The sequence below is a fragment of the Trachypithecus francoisi genome, unplaced genomic scaffold, assembly GCF_009764315.1.
Source record: "Trachypithecus francoisi isolate TF-2019V2 unplaced genomic scaffold, Tfra_2.0 Lachesis_group12, whole genome shotgun sequence".
In the NCBI taxonomy this organism is placed as follows: domain Eukaryota; kingdom Metazoa; phylum Chordata; class Mammalia; order Primates; family Cercopithecidae; genus Trachypithecus; species Trachypithecus francoisi.
Genome location: NW_022681457.1, coordinates 58,656,766 through 58,671,213, shown reverse-complemented (window position 1 = coordinate 58,671,213; position 14,448 = coordinate 58,656,766).

Sequence of the window (14,448 nt, the reverse complement as noted above, 5' to 3'; positions counted from 1 at the left end):
CCCCTTGGAGTCCCTCCTGCTGATAGACTGGCAGCTGCCAGCGCTGCGCGGTTTGTGAAATGTCAGTGGTTTAATATTAATTCTGGAGGTTTTATTGCCTTTCCCCCTGTTTTCCGATGGGATTTTGATCCAATCAAGGCCGATACAGAGTGACGGTAGATTTGTGTTCCTGTCCGAAGCTGACAAAAGGTCACCGTGTCTGGGGAGCTGGGACTGCCTGGCCTCATGTACATGTGGCTGCTGTCTCCCCAGGCTCTGGAGGCAGGCCACACTTCCTGAGAAGCGCAGGGTCAGATGGTCACAGACTGCTCCCCCGGGACCTGCTGGCCGGGCCAGGGTACCTGCGGGATTAAACTCAGCAATCACCAGCCACAGAAAGCCCTGGTTTTATTTGCAAAACATCTTGGATGCTTCAGATCTAACTTAATTTTTCACAGTAATGTTGCAAAATGTCATTTTTCCATTTCAAAAAAAAAAAAAACCTGTCTGTACTCACCAGCAAGTGCCACTCGCTGTCCAGCTCCTTCCAGGACTAGGGGCTGGTGAGAGGGGATAGTGGGTCCAAGATTCTTTGTCAAGTTTTGAGCTGGTCTCATGCCATTTTAGACAGGTAGTGTCCAGAGGTCTCACCCAGCTTGGCAAGTCTTTAGGGAGTGCCTGCTGTGTGCACAGAGGTGGGTTGTGGGGAGCACACCTGGATGGAGGACCAGGCCCTGCTGGGCTCAGAGCTCTCTCTTCTTTGCTGTGGAAGGGTTAGTCCCATGTGATAGCAGTGGTGCCATCAGTCTACACTGTGTCTTCCAGAGCCCGTTTGGTTGGGATATGGGCAGAGGGAGACTAGGGTGACCAGGCTGAGCTGAGTGACAGAGCTGGGGGAGGCCTGGTGAGAAAGGGAGCAGCAAGTGCACCTGGAGTGCACCTGGAGGGTCGGTAGGGGCTAGAGTTCTTCCACACCTGGAGTGTACCTGGAGGGTCGGCAGGGGCTACAGATCCCTCACATCTGGAGTGCATCTGGAGGGCTGGCAGGGGCTATAGTTCCCCTACACCTGGAGTGCTCCTGCAGAGTCGGTAGGGGCTAGAGTTCCTCCACACCTGGAGTGCACCTGGAGGGTCAGCAGGGGCTGCAGTTCCCCCACACCTGGAATGCACCAGAAGGGTTGGTAGGGGCTAGAGTTCCCCCATACCTGGAGTGCACCTGGAGGGTTGGCAGGGGCTACAGTTCCCCCACACCTGGAGTGTTGGTAGGGGCTACAGTTCCCCCACACCTGGAGTGCATGTGAAGGGCTGGCAGGGGCTATAGTTCCCCTACACCTGGAGTGCACCTGGAGGGTCAGCAGGGGCTATAGTTCTCCCACACCTGTCTCCCTGTCTCTGGGCCTGGGGAGGGTCTCAGCCTCAAGCACCGCCCTTTCCCATGACTGTATGTCCCCTAATCCTTTCTTCCAGGTGCTGGGGTCCCAGCGGTGTGACCTCAGGACACAGCATGTATGCAGAGAGGATGTGTATGTGTGTGCACACACTTGTATGCGGACAGTATACCCATGTGTGGATGGCATGCCTATTGTGTGCAGACAGAGAGCGTGTGTGCAGATGGGGTGTCCTCTGTGCGTGTGTGTGTGTGTGTGCATGCACATGCACAAATAATGTCTGCTAGCATAGACGAGTGACAGCTGATGTGAGCAGACGACACAGGTGTGTATAATGACATGCCCAGAGTGTGTGCAGGCGGTATGTGTGTATACAGAACGTGTGTGTATACGCACACAAGCAAGGAGTGTTCCAGCCAAGAGGCCGGCAGTCCATGTGGGGCAACAGGAAAGTGGAGACCTTGCTCTTGGAAGAGACCCTCTCCTTCCTCCTCATCCCCACTGTCCTTCCTCCTCATCTTTCCTCTCCTTCCTCCTCATCCCCCCTCCTTCCTCCTCATCCCCTCTCTTCTTCCTCCTCATCCTCCCTCTCCTTCCTCCTCATCCCCCCTCTCCTTCCTCCGAATCCCCTCTCCTTCCTCCTCATCCCCCTCTCCTTCCTCCTCATCTCCCCCTCCTTCCTCTGCGTCTTCCCTCTCCTTCCTCCTCATCCCCCTCTCCTTCCTCCTCATCCTCCCTCTTCTTCCTCCTCATCTTCCTTCTCCTTCCTCCTCTTCTCCCCTCTCCTTCCTCTGCATACCTCTTTCCTCCTCATCCCCCCGTCCTTCTTCCTCATCCCCTGTCTCCTTCCTCCTCATCCCTCCTCTCCTTTCTCCTCATCTGCCTCTCTTTCCTCCTCATCCCCCTCTCTTTCCTCCTCATCCCCCCTCTCCTTTCTCCTTATCCCCCCTCTCCTTCCTCCTCATTCCCCTCTCTTTTCTCCTCACCCCCCCTCTCCTTCCTCCTCATCCCCCCTGTCCTTCTTCCTTATCCCCCGTCTCCTTCCTCCTCATCCCCCTCTTCTTCTCCTTATCCCCCTTCTTCTTCCTCTTCATCCTTCTTTCCTTCCTCCTCATCCCCCCTCCTTCCTTCTCATTTTCGCTCTCCTTCCTCCTCATCCCCTCTCCTTCCTCCTCATCCCCCTCTCCTTCCTACTCATCCTCCCTCTCCTTCCTCCTCATCCTCCCTCTCCTTCCTCCTCATCCTCCCTCTCCTTCCTCCTCATCCTCCCTCTCCTTCCTCCTCATCCTTCCTCTCCTTCCTCCTCATCCCCTTCTACTTCCTTTTCATCCCCTGTCCTTCCTCCTCATCCCCCTCCCCTTCCTCTTCATCCCCTCCTTCCTCCTCATCGCCCCCTCCTTCCTCCTCATCCCCCTCCTTCTCTCCTCATGCCCCCTCCTTCCTCCTCATCCCTCTACTCCTTCCTCCTCATCCTCCCTCTCCTTCCTCCCCTTCCCCCTCATCCCCCCTCCTTCCTCCTCATCTCCCTTTCCTTCTTCCTTATCTCCCTTCCTTCCTCCTCATCCTTGCTTTCCTTCCTCCTCATTCCCTATCGTCTGCCTCCTCATCTCCCTCTCCTTCCTCCTCATCCTCCCTCTCCTTCCTCCTCATCCTACCTCTTTCCTCCTCATCCCCCCCTCCTTCCTCCTCATCCTCCTCTCTTCTCCTCCTCATCCCCCACTTCAACTCATCCTCACTCTTCTTCCTCCTCATCCCCTCCTCCTGCCTCTTCATCTCCACTCTTCTTCCCCCTATTTCCCCTCTTCTTCCTCCTCATCCCCCCTCTCCTTTCTCCTCATCCCCACTCTCCTTCCTCCTCATTCTTAGTCTCCTTCTATTTTCCTCCCTCCACCTCCCATGTTTCCTCTCATCTCCTCCTCCTGCTCCCTTCCTTTCCTTCCTTTCCCTTCCCTTCCTTCCCTTCCCTTCCCTTCCCTTCCCTTCCTTCCCTCCTTCCCTCCCTTCCCTTCCCTTCCCTTCCCTTCCCTTCCCTTCCCTTCCCTCCCCTCCCTCCCCCCCTCCCCTTCCCTTCCCTTCTCTTCTGGAGTCTCGCTTTGTCACCCAGGCTGGAGTGCAGTAGCATGATCTTGGCTCACTGCAACCTCTTCCTCCTGAGTTCAAGCGATTTTCCTGCCTCAGCCTCCTGAATATCTGGGATTACAGGCACGTGCCACCATATCCAGCTAATTTTTGTATTTTTAGTAGAGACAGGGTTTCACCATGTTGGTCAGGCTGGTCTCGAACTCCTGACCTCAGGTGACCCACTCGCCTCGGCCTCCCAAATTACTGGCATTACAGGTGTGAGCCACTGCACCCTGCCCCATCCTGCTTTCTTCTAAGGCACACTTTCCCTGCTGGGACCACAATTCTGGACCCGACTTCCCTTTCTGCCTCATTTCTCACAAGAGTCCTCCTTCCCCTGCTGGGCTGCTCTTGGGGGCAGAGTGGATGGTGACCCTTCCCCTCCACGCCAGGCAGGCTTGGGGTGGCCAGAAGGACCTGCTCCCCAGGACTTGCCCTAGCCGCAGAAGAGGGAATCCCCTGCCCGTGCAGCCCCAGGGCTTCTTTCCCTCTCCTTCTGCCTGGAAGGTGGCTTCCAAGAGCTCTCAGAGGCCTGGGGCCCAGTATGTGGATTTGCAGGCCATAAGGGGCAGGAGAACAGGCAGGGAAATGGGTGGAGGGGCCTGCAGGGGACAGGCAGACAGAATGGGGCAGGGGAGGGATGAACCTGAGATGCTGGTGAGTGGCAGGGCCTGGAGCCACATGGCCCTCACGCCTTCCTGGGGTGGGTGCTGCTGGGCTCTGGCCTGTGGCTGCCCCGTGGACAGCAAGCCCTGCGTGGCTGGCTGCCCCAGTGTTTCAGATGAAGTTGGAAACCCAGACATTTACGGAAAATCTAATTGTTATATGTTGGTTCTACTGCAAAAATAAACCCTGCTGGGTCTGCAGGCTGATGTGAGGGCCCAGCTTGCCACCTCTGTTCAGCCTGCGTGGGGCTCCAGGCCTCCTCTGTCCAGCCCCTGCTGTGGCTCCCTGGGCAGGATACTCTGGGTGTGGCATCCAACCAGAGGGCCTGAGCTGGGTCCTTGCCCACTCTCCTCCCAGCCTTATTAAAACCTGTGGTGACAGGCCGAGTGCAGTGGCTGATGTCCATAATCCCAGCACTTTGGGAGGTTAAGGTGGGCAGATTGCTTGAGCCCAAGGAGTCGAGACCAGTCTGGGCAACATGGAGAGACCCTGTCTCTACCAAAAAATACAGAAAATTAGCTGGGTATGGTGGTGTGTGCCTGTGGTTCCAGCTACTCAGGAAGCTGAGACAAGAGGATCACTTGAGCCTGGGAGGTTGAGGCTGTAGTGAGCTGTGATTGCACCACTGCCTTCCAGCTGGGTGACAGAGTGAGACCCTGTCTCAAAAAAACACCTGTGGGGACAGCAATAGAAGATTGAGAAGAATTGGGCACCCTCATGCCAGCTGTGGGGACACTTGTGAGACTTGAGGTGCCTGTGAGCTATGTCCCCCATGGGTTGGCAAACTCACCTGAGTTTTTAATCTATTTCAAGTTTGGGTGAGGATGTTACCCCTGAATTTGGCCTTTTTTTCAGTCCTGCATCCAAGTTTACCCTCTCACCTGTGCCTGGCACTGGGGCATTTGAGCCCAGGAATAATTGCGGATGGTGCTGGTCGCAGGGAAGCATCTGTCAGGTGGTGTTTTCTGCAGGGAGGCGTCTGTGCGTTGCTCTGCCTGGGAGGGCTGTGCACCTCTGCAGGTCAGGTTCTGTGCTCTCCTTTCACCCTCATGCCAACACTGTGCCTAGAATTCCTCTCCTTTTTACAGACAAGAAACCGAGCTTGATGCAGGAAGAAGTAGCTGGAGCCCCAGCCCTGAGGTCCCTGCCACTGCCTACTTAGCTCCTCACTCTTGGACTTGAGGATCCCAGGCTGGGGAGGACAGAGGGCTTGGCCCATTCCCAGGTCTTCCTGCAGAGGCCGACAGGGGCCACCACCCATCTCCCTTCCCTGCACAGCAAGGCCTCCCTGCCTCCTGGACAAGTATGTCCTCTGTGCATGGACTTCCAGGCCACCCTGTCCCAGAAGTGGCTCCCGCTGAGATGCCTCAGTGCCGGCATGTTCTCAAATTCAAGGTGCATATGTTAGTCCTCATCTTGACTTTCTAGCACATTAGGCTGAGCTCTGCTTTCTGAAGCGCTGGGTTTCTGTGACCAGATCTCTTGGCTTTCCTCTAGCGACTCTGGCCACACATCTCCGTCTCCTTGTAAGCTCGCTGGTGGCCACCTTCGTTAAACTCCAGAGTATAGGGGTTCCCCACAGCTCAGTGTCATGTCCTCTTCTCTAGCTCCAGATGGTGGTGGTTGTTTGTCTTTGTGGGCTTCCATGGACATATCACAGGGGAACCTCACAGTGTTCATATGAAGCTGGTGATTTTCCTTCACAAGCCAGCCTCTCAGCAGTGGCTTGAGGCTGGTCTACTAAGAGCCTGGTAGTTGCTTTTTTTTTTTTTTTTGGCTTGATAATTGGCCTGACACCCACATAGCCCAACAGGAGGGATCCCTGATGCCTTTCCCCTCCTCCCCTCTGTGGCCCGTTGCTGAGACCTGGGCTGTTACCTTTGGGACAACTCTCAGATCTATTTCTCTTCACCGCCTCAGCCTCCAGCCTCGTCCCGGCCCCCGTTGCCTCTATCAAGCCCTGGCACCTGGTGCTGCGCCTCCCCATAGAAGAGGCTCTGTGAACAGTTGGAGGGACCATCCTGCACTGGAGGACACATCCTTCTGGCTGTGTCCTTCAGGGCTTGGGCTGTATCTGCAGACAGATGTCTCTGATTTCTCGGCCTCTGTTGCCATGGTGCCATTCAACTCTGAGATGCCACCCAGGCCCAGGAGGTACTCACGGGCTCACTCTGCCAGGATGTCTGTGCCTCCTCCTCCTCAGAGTCATCACTTCCATTTATTTTATTCTTTTAAAATTTATTTCAGATTTGGGGGACACATGCAGGTTTGTCACTTGGTTATATTGAGTGATACTGAGGTTTGGGCTTCTAATGACCCCGTAACCCAAACAGTGAACATAGTACCTGACAGGTGATTTTTCAACACACACTCTCCACCCTCTTGTAGACCCCAGTGTCTGTTGATCCTATCTCCATGTCCATATGTACCTGGTGTTTACCTCCCACTTGTAAGTGCGAGCATGTGGTATTTGGTTTTCTGTTTTGGTGTTAATTCCCTTAGGATAATAGCCTCCAGCTGCACCCATGTTGCTGCCAAGGACACAATTTCATTCTTTTTTTATGGCTGCATAGTATTCCATGCACTATCACTTACTGAGTACCTACTGTGTACCTGACAGAGAGGAGGTGTGCAATTAGATGTTTCTTAGATTGATAAGTGAATGAAGGCATACATATATTAACTTACCCTATGGGAAAGTTACTATTACCATTCTCACCTTGCACATGGAAGTCTAAGTTCTGGAGCCATTTTGTAACATAATCAAAAGACGTGATGCTGGTCTACAGTGCAGTTGATTCTCAGCCTGTCCCACCAGCCAGGAGAGGCCACATCAGAGCTGTCCAGGGTCCCCCCTCAGCATGATCTTGGTCTCCTCCACCTTTTCTCCCCACTGGAGCATTTCCCCTCAGTGCCTCAAGTTGGGGACTGTGTAGACACAGCCATTAGGTTAGTCAGTGCAGACTCTGGTGAGCAACTGGATAATTATTCCCAAAAATATTGACTTGTAATGTGAAGAAACTCCTCTCCATGCCACCCGTCAGCAGAAAATTGCCTCTAGTGTTAACATTTCATCAACCGCATAATGTGAATTGATGTAAATGCGTAATTAGAAATAATAGCCTGGGAAAATTTGCTCTTATTTATAAAATTGGGCTTGTTAAATTAAAATGGAAGCTAACGACTTCCATGTACTGTTACAACGTGTCCGAGGCTTGGCCTGCTCTGCTTTCGGAGGCTCTTCATCACATCGGAGGACGTTGGGTGCATCAACAGCTCTGTGGGGTGACCCTGAGCAGGGACGTCCCCGGAGGTGGCATGGACACCACCAGTCCTAAAGGTGGCTCTCTAGCAACGTGAACAGGCCTCACAAACACCTCTTTATCAACACAACAAAAGGCAGTCTACCAGGAAGGAAGGCACAGTGACAATTTTCTGAGCTCTCATTCTGCCCTAGAGTGGAACGGGGGCCAGCCTGCCAGCTCACCTGTGTGCCGGGGAGGTTGTGGGCTTTCTGTGTGGAGGTAAGGCCCTGCTTGCCTGTCTCACTGGGCCCATCCCACAGCCTCAGACAGGGAATCATGAGTCAGGCCTCCCCACTCAGGACGCTCTGGCCCCTGACTGCAGTAATAGGCTCAGGGGTGCACAGAGTCCCTGCTGGACCTGCGGGCATCATGATGGTGAGCTTGGCCAGAGTCACCAGGAAAGTGGCACTCCTTTGTCCCCAGCAAGACAGGCTGTGAGGATGGCCAGAGCTGCCTCTGCACCATTTGGGGAGAAGCCGGAGCAGAGATCCCAAGAACTGACTCCTGTGATGCAGTTGTGCTGGGAGAGAGGTGTACCCTGCATTCCTCAATTCCATGGACCTTACTACCTTCCTTTTGCATTTCACACTCCAGTTGGAGCTCAGTTTTTTGAAACAGAAAGAGTCCTGACAGTCTCTGTCCAGGTCTTTATCTCCCATTAAAAATAACTCATTAAATAGCAGCTGCTGCTACATTTAATAAGACTCAGCTTACATGATCCCCTGTCTCTCCTAGACGGGCTCACTGATCTGCAAACAGCCTCACCTACCAACCCCTTGGCATGTTGTGTGCCCCTTCCCAGAGGGCCCAGACTTCACCTTCCTGGGATGATGGGTCCCACGTGCTCTGCAGCTGAGCCCTGGAGGGCCTGGTGTGCAGGGAGTTTCTGTTGGAACCTGGGGTAAAGTCAGTGGGAAGAGGGCCTGCCTTGGGCTGCTCTGGGGTGTGTGGTAGAGATTGGTGCAGACATAGGTGGATTTTTAATTTTAATTTAATTTTTATTTTTAAGAGTTGGGGTCTTGCTCTGTCGCCCAGGCTGGAGGTGCAGTGACATGATCATGGCTCACTACAGCCTCGATTTGCTGGGCTCAAGTGATCCTCCTGCCTCAGCCTCCCAAGTAACTGGGACTACAGGTGCATCCCACCACATCTGGCTAATTTTTAAATTTTTTGCAGAGACAGGGATCTCACTGTGTTGCCCAGGCTGGTCTCGAATTCCTGGGCTCAAGCTATCCTCTTACGTTGGCCTCCCACAGTGCTGGGATTACAGGCGTGAGCCACTGTGCCCAGCCTGGATTTCTCATCTCCAAAGAAAGGTGTATGATTAATGATAAGGCCCATGGAAGAAGAGTCATTCAAAAGAGACTCTCTCCAGATAGTTTCCGGTCTATCAGTTTTCAGAGAAGGGCCCCGGGAGTCCTGGGATGGTGCGTTTGGGCTCTAGTGTGGCACAGCTGATCCTAACTCCGCCTCCAGTGCCTCCCCTTGGATGCCTTCCTGGAGCCTTGGGACCCTCACTGTGGGTGGCCTCCCACACTGTTTCCTAGGCCATGCAGGGCATGCTGGGCGTGGGTCTACCCTCCAACCAGACAGAGTTCTGATGGCTCTGTCTGGCCTTGTTCCACCATGTCCTGCTGCCCTCCTCACTTAGGGAGTCCAAACTTTCTTTTATTTATTTATTTTTTGAGACAGAGTCTTACTCTGTCGCCCAGGCTGGGGTGCAATGGCGTGACCTTGGCTCACCGCAACCTTCGCCTTCTGGGTTCAAGCGATTCTGCTGCTTCAGCCTCCTGGGTAGCTGGGATTACGGGCATCCGCCACCACATCTGGCTAATTTTTGTATTTTTATAGAGATAGGGTTTCACCATGTTGGCCAGGCTGGTCTCAAACTCCTGACCTCAGGTGATCCACCTGCTTCAGCCTCCCAAAGTGCTGGGATTACAGGCGTGAGCCACCGTGCCTGGCTGGGAGTCCAGCCTTTCAGGGAGACAGCCTGCATCTTCCTTGAAGCTGTCCCTCTGCTAGGACAAAGGGGACATTCTCCACCTCCCCTTTTTTTCAGTGGAAAAACCTGAGGCCAGATTAGGGAAGGGGCTGGCCCAGGGTCACACAGGGGTCAGAGGTGGAGAATGGACTGAGCTGGTGGCTGGGAGGCTTGCTTAGGACCAGTGCTGCCTTCCTCTTCCTGGCTCCACCTGCCCACCCCAGGGAATAGGGGACCCTGAGCAGTCGTCCCTGAGCCTTCCCTGGCTTCTTCCCTCCTCCCATCCCTCCCCCAGGGACACAGGTTCCCTTTTCATGTGGGAAGAAAGCTGCCCACTTGTCTGCAGGAACAGCTGGGCCTTGTCCCCTCAGCTGTGGCTGGGAGCCTGCCGCAGGCTGCACAATCCTGGCTGTGTCCTGGGGGCCCTGGCGCTGACAGAAGCGCCTTGGCTTGGGCCCAGGAGCTGCAGGGGGCTTGGGCCAGTGGGGCTGAGGCAGGGCCCTCTGGGAGCCCATTTCTTCAGGCCTCTGCTTTCTCTCACACCCGGGGGCTGGCACCGGCAGAGGGGAGGGATGCTGAGGCTGAGGCTGAGGCCGGAGAGCAGGGCCTGCTCTCTTCTCACTCCTAGGCAATGTGAGCCACTGAGAGAAGCAGGTGCAGATTTGCTCCCCACATAAGCCCCCTCCCTGAGCTTAAGTCCCCTAGGGGGCCCGAGGCTCTTCCATAGGTGCACAGGGGAAGAATAGAGGGAGACAGTAGAGTCAGGGGTAGGTCCCCATCTGGGCCTTGAGGGTGGCGTTTATTTCTGGCTCTTCTGACTTCAGCCCATGAGCCTGGGCAGCTCCTCCCACTGCACTGTCGCCAGGGCAGAAGCCTTGACATACCGTTCAAGGCCACTGCGTCCCCACTGGCCAGCCCCACCTCATTTCTCTCCTTGGGCTGGCCTGCACACTGAGCGTAGATGAAGGGTTTGCTTTGAACCCACGTTCTATCAAGCGCTCTGCAAACACCACCACACACAGCATCAGGAGGCCAGCGCTGTGCCAGTCTTGACTGTGCAGATGTGGAGGCGAGACTCAGGAAGGTCAAGCATCTTGCCCAGGGCCACAGCTGGCCACAGGTCCTTTTCACGCCGAAGCATGTACTTGGGGACCAGTGGGCTCCACCGCTGCTCCACGGCTGCTCCAGGCATCGTGGTTCCAGCTGCCATTTCTTCTTCCTGGAAAGTTGTTTTCTTTATCCAGATAACAACTGATTATTGAGTTCTTCCCCTGTGCTTATTCATGGTCTTACATTCTAGAGGGGCAGAGAGATGATAAACATGAATAAAGAGAAAAATCAGACAGTAGAGAATTGAAAGAGTGGTGTGCTTTGGGCGTGACTGGGGGTGCACTTTAGCAGCAAGGTCAGGGACCGTTACTGGGGACTGGATGACAAGGTGGGGGAACAGCTTTGTAGAAAGCAGAGGAAAGCATGCCGGGCAGTGGGGAGAGCCATGCAAAGGCCCTAGGGTGTGGTGAGCACAGTGTACCCTGAAAATGGTGAGCTGTGGGTCTGGGACTGCAGGAGTGGGTGTGGAGGATGCATGATTGCTGAGGCTGCTTCCAGAAATGGACATCTATGTGGCTTTATGTCCCTGGACTCGCTTGTCCTGTCTGGGCATTGGGTCCACAACAGCTCCCTGCTACCCAGGTACCAAAGCTAGAGAGGAGTCATGGGGACAGGCAGACATCTCCACTCAAGTAGCTGAAGGCTTGCCATAATCAGAAGAGTCAACCTGCTGCTTGTGGCCCCAGAGAGATGAGACTGATTGTGGGAGGTGAGTCTGGAAGTGTTTAGCAGCAGCAGATACTTGGGAATGAGAAGAGTCATCTGAGAGACAGCGAGCTGCCCATCCCTGACAGAATCTAAGGGAGCTATGCCTCGAGTCAGAAACTGTTGGAACAGCTGACCCCAGGGGACGGAGCAGAGGGAGCTAGGGCACTGAATGGGGTGGGACTGGCTGACCCTGGGGGCTCTTTAGTGCATCTGTGTTGCCTGAGTGGGGAGGGATGTCAGAGCTAGAGGAAAGGTGCATGCTCCATGCAGACCAGGGCCTTTGAGTGCTTGGGTCACATTGCAGGGCTGGCTCTGAGGTCTGGGCCAGGATGTGCCTGGTGCTTAATAAATTTTGTAGCTTGATTGATTTCATCCTGGCCCTAGAGGAAAGTGAAGGGAAGATTTCTTGATTTGAGAAGACCAAATTAGGAACAGATGTCTTTTCAAGCTATTAATAGGCCGTTGGGGAACAATGGGGCTTATTTTTAAAGGAGCCCATAGCATGCTGGTTGCTGCCGTCCACTGGAACGTTCCGTGTTGGAGCATTTGGTATTCTTGAGGGTGGAGAGTCAATGACTGGGTCCCCCAGTGCTCCGCTCAGGTCATGATCCAACAGGTCAAATTTAACCTCTTCCTCTAAACCACTCCATTTCCCATTAGGGGCCCCAGAACACCCCACGATTCTAAGTGGGTACTGCCAAGAATGCTTTCTTCCCAGAGAAGGATTGGTTCAAGATGTGCACTAATTGGCCTACGTCACCCTTTGAGATGGAAGCCTGGGGTCTGGCTCTTAGGCAAATGAGTATAAACCACCATGGAAGCTATTAGTAGCATTGGTAGCAGGATTCACAACTGCAATTGTTGGAAATGAAAATTGTCGATGACTCTGTGCATGCGTGTTTTCTCTCTGGATTGCAATTTAAAAACTAACACCACTTAGCTCATCAAAAATAATCCTAGTGAGGAAAATGGCTTTGTTTTAAAAGATCCCCAACATTTTGCCTTAATGTGTTCCTTTGAAAAAAGTAAAGTTAATTATGATGCAGACGAGAGAGTTACCTGACTCCATTTAATGGGGTGGATTGTGTCTGAGTCCCTGCCCTGCAGTGTACACGGACATGGGGGTGGAGAGAGTTCTATTCTGGGGCAAGTGTGCCTTCCCGGCAGGCCACTTGGCCATGCAGCTTCCCGAACTCATGGTGGCCGGCAGGAAAGGCAGCACCCCAATACCCTTGCTGACTGTTGGTCATTTTTGAATAAGGCCCAAGCTTCTCTCTGGGGACTGAGCCCTGCTGGGATGCATGCCCCCTCCCTGTCACTGGGGCTTATCTCAGCCCTGCAGAAGTGCCTGCCTGGAGAGACACAGTGGGCATTGTTGGCGTGCCCCCCATACCTCCTGGACACGCACGGCCGCTCTGCACACCAGCCACCTTACCCTCAGTTCCTGTGACTCAGCCTGCAGGCTCCCTATAGCCATGGAGGCCTGTGGGCATCTGATCCCAGGAGTGGCTCCAGCCAGTGACGGATGAATGGAGTGGATGGGTAAATGCTGCAGCTTCCTCCTGTCTTATGTGGGCCAGCTCTGAGACGTGTCCTGTGCAGTTGCTGGGGGTGTCTTGCAGGCTCAAACCCCCATTGCCCACAGCAGTGACCCACTCGCCACCACCTCCCGTGTCCCCCGTGTCCTGTCTCCCCCGTCTCACTTCCTATTCCATTCATGAAAGGACTGAGGTTACAGCCAGGTAGGGGATTGGAGAGGCCAAGAGGATGGGGGGCATCTGGTGGGGTCAGGAGGTCTGGCTGCCACTCTTTGGGCATGGCAGGGTGCCTGGGGCTGGGCACTGCCCAGTGACTTGAAGGGCACATCACCTGCTGGTTTCTCCCTCCCATCCCACTCATGGGAGCACCTGGCACGCTCAGCGGATGGGTGGGAGCTTCTCTGAGGCTGAGGGGTTGAGAGCCCTGCTCAGGGCCCATCTCTCTGGGGAGAGACACCTTTGCCCCCACTTTATCTCCACTGCCCATCAGCCCCTCTGCAGTTTGGGATGAAGCCAGGAAAAGCACCCTGAGATGGTTTGGGTGTGCGTCCCCGCCAAATCTCATGTCCAAATGTGACCTTCAGTGTTGGAGGTGGGGCCTGGTGGCAAGTGTTGGATCCAGGGGCAGATCCCTCAGGAATGGCTTGGGCCATCCTGGAGGTAATGAGGGAGTTCTAACCCTGTTAGCTCGCTTGAGAGCTGGTTGTTTAAAGAAGCCTGGCCCCTCCTCCCCTTTCCAACCACATGACACACTAACACCTCCATCACCTTTCCCAGTGATTGGAAACTTCTTGAGGCCTCTCCAGAAGCAGATGCCAGTGTCATGCTTCCTGGACAGCCTGCAGAACTGTGAGGCAAATCAACCTCTTTTCTTCATAAATTCTCCAGCCTCAGACGTTCCTCTCTGGCAACATAAAACAGACTCACAGTCAGGTCCAGATGCTAAAGCCTGTGCAGGGTCCACACTCAGGGTCTATTCTTGCGAGTAAGAAGAGCCCAGGGCCGGGAACGGTGGCTTAGGCCTGTAATCTCAGCACTTCGGGAGGCCGAGGCAGGTAGATCACCTGAGGCCTGGAGTTTGAGACCAGCCTGGCCAACATGGTGAAACCCCATCTCTACTAAAAAATAAAAAAATTAGCCAGGCGTGGTGGCAGGCACCTGTAATCCCAGCTACTTGGGAGGCTGAAGCAGGAGAATCGCTTGAACCCAGGAGATGGAGGTTGCAGTGAGCCAAGACCATGCCATTGCACTCCAGCCTGGGCGACACAGCGAGACTCCGTCTCATAAAAAAAAGAAGAGCCCACACGGAGATGCTCTGAGGTCATGGCCCTGAAATGGGCGTCATGCACTTTGCTGAGTGCTGTCTTCTTGTTGGCACCAGCAGCATCCTTCCTCTTTGGGGGACATCTTCCCTTACTCACCATGCAGGTCCTGGGGGTGAGGGTGGGGCTGGCATCCAAAGAAGAGCACATGCCCCAAGCTCCAAGCCAGCACCTCAGCAGGAGTTTTCCACTGGGGGCCGAGGAAAGGCCTTGCCCCAGCCTTCATCACCCTAAGGAGGCTGGGAGCTTGTGAGCTGGGACCTGTGGCTGCTACAGCCAAGCTCCTCAGAGGAGACAGGTCTGCAAGCATGGTGCTGACCCTAGGAA